This window comes from Crocodylus siamensis, chromosome 6 (assembly GCF_052110815.1).
Source record: "Crocodylus siamensis isolate JL-2025a chromosome 6, ASM5211081v1, whole genome shotgun sequence".
Lineage (NCBI taxonomy): Eukaryota > Metazoa > Chordata > Crocodylia > Crocodylidae > Crocodylus > Crocodylus siamensis.
Genome location: NC_143400.1, coordinates 38,326,932 through 38,329,750, shown reverse-complemented (window position 1 = coordinate 38,329,750; position 2,819 = coordinate 38,326,932).

Here is a 2,819-nt window from a genome sequence, read left to right as displayed (position 1 = left end):
AAAAAAAAACAGTTGAAAATCAGAGACATTTTTTATCAAAAAGCTGGAAAAATTTTAAAAGACAAAAATTCCACAGAACATTTTCTGTCTGAGATGAGGCCATTTTTCATTGAAAAATATCTTCAGAATGAAAAATTGCATTTAATTCCAGTCTTTTCAGAAATAACCCAAGTTCAGTCAATACTTTTTTCTAGCAGAAGTGTGGATGGCCAAAACATAAAAAGAGGGAAAATCAAAGAAGCTCTTGATTGCTTTCTGTTCTCTCTCTGACACTAAACTAGGTTCTGGAGCTGCTGAGCAGGTTTATTGCTGATTTATTTTTTTTCCCTCCCTAGAGAAATCAGCTGCTCACTAATTTAAGATAAGCAAATCATTTTTAAAGCCATTTTATTGAACAGGCCTAAATGCAAAATGCATATCAGGCCTCAGTGACCAAACTGCAGATGATAAAGGCGGGAAAAATAAATAGTTTTAAAAGGAGGAATTAAGGAGTAAAATCAATGTGCTTGATAACAAAGAGAAGGAAATAATGATGACAAAAGTGCAATCGCATGACAAGCATTTTGAAATGAAAAGTATTGTGTTATATTGTACATCTGTATATGTATTTTATTTTCTCTACCTTCTGCATATATATATATATATATATATGCATTAGTCTGTATATTTATACAGTGTTTTGTTTTGTTTCTGTATAGGTGGATTTTACAAATGAAAACAATAGTCTGTGATTTTGGTATACGTATGTATATACATGTGATACTGCAAATCATCTACAGTATCGGCTGGAATATCCACCCATATATCTTTTGGTTATGTATACAGTATTAAATGCATGGGTCCAATACGTTTTTCACATGTACGATGTTCTTACTATATGCACTCAGAGAAGATTGTATGTTTTAGGCATCATAAGCTTCAGGTTTCATTCATCTTAGATTGTCCATGGGTATACAAGTCCTTGTTATCCATGCAGCAAATTATTGGACGTGTCTCTCTACTTCATAAGAAGGATTTTGTTTAAAAAACACTGCACAGGGGTTATGGCCAAATCTCGCTGGAGTATCGCTTACCATATGTTCTAATGACTTGGGGCCTGCCCACGTGTAACATATTGCTGCATATTCTGCAATCTGCTAAACTGTTCAAGCCCATTCCCCACATCTTTGTCTTACGCCCAGTTTATAGCTTTTGAAAACCGGCAGTGAGATGCTCATGGATTTCGTTAAACTTTGCATCCGGCTCTTTAGGATACTGAAATCAATTACAAGGCTCAATTCAGAACTAGACTCCAAGTTAAGGTGTTACGTTCCCTGTGAAGCTCCTTGGCTCTGAAATTTGCCTCTGTCATTGTCTGAATTGGTTGACCTTTGAGGCAAGGTGTAAAAGGCATCCATCTGAGGGGACTTGTGAGGAGGAGTGATGTGACAGGATAGGGATATAAATAACCAGTTTATTTCCTGGTTGATTGGTCAATTTGGTGTTGTGGCATAGGTGCTGGGTTACATTCTTATGTGGAGTGGAAGCCTAGCCATTGTCAGAGCTTGGAGTTGGGAGGATTTGTGCATAATACAAACAAAGAAAGCTGATCTAAGCAGGAAGAAGCTGAGCTGAGCTTCTGTAGGGATGAATATCTCCACTGCCCATCCCAGCTTTCTTTGCTTGAAGTCAGTGGAGCTTTGTTGATTTACAGCAGCTGGGAAACTGGCCTTACCTCTTTTAAAACACATTGTGACATGTGCTCTTAACACTGTAACACTAATGTATACAGAGGATTTTTACTTCACCAGTAGTATAACAAGAGCAGCAAAAGTTTTGTAGCTTGTGATCAATATTTGCTGTGTTTGCATCTACATCAACTGCATTTACACTGCCTCTTTCAAACCATGGGCAGAAATCAAAAATCAGAGCTGTAGTTTCGTGACTCCATCCTGTGGTGAGCAGAGGAAATGTAGACAATTCTTCAGCTGCTTCTTGGCAATAAGGACCATGTAATTTGTAGTTCTCATGACCTAAATGCAAAATGTATGTGTTTGGGTTTTTTTGTTCCATTCTTTCCAGGGGGTCAAAAGACTGTGTCATATTGGATCAGATTCATAGTTTGCCAAGTGTGGCATCTTTCGCTCTAGCAGTGGTTGAACACCTAATCCTTCTGAAGTACCACTGTCCAGAGATTAAGTGTTGCATACAGGGTAAACCATTTTCTCCTTACCCTTGTGGTCACCAAAACATTAAATGTGATATGAAGGGGTATCAGCCCAACCAAAACATGAAATCTGAACATCTCTGAACATGGAGAGGTTCAGAATCCAAACCTGGATCCTGGCCCAAATTTTGCAGCTTGAGACTATTGCTAATTAGGGCCCCTTGGCCTGACGACAAATTTAGTTCATCATAGCCAGGGCCTTGTTTTTCCTGAGATTCCCTTATTTTGTTGCAGAGTCATACTCCAGATTTGTTCACTTTTAATAAACCCTGGGTCAGATTTTCATCTGAGGCAAACTGGCCTGAGCAAAAGTATGCTTCCATGGCTTCTCTCTCCTGGCACTTGGGGTTCAGATTTTGCCAGATGCACTGAAAAAGTTTGTAAAACACTTGAGAATCAGTCTGGGTTAAAGGTAGGTAGGTAACTAATGAGGTCATTTTCTTTATCAAGACCATTATCATTCTAGTTTTCTTAACAGAGCAGTTAGCATAACCTTAATTGGCCAGACTCTGTAGCGTTTACTTACGTAGAGTAACACCTTTTACATGAGGGTAAACCAGTGGTTTTTGCTGACTTCTCTCTTTTTTTTTTTTTTTTTTTTTTTTAAGTCCAA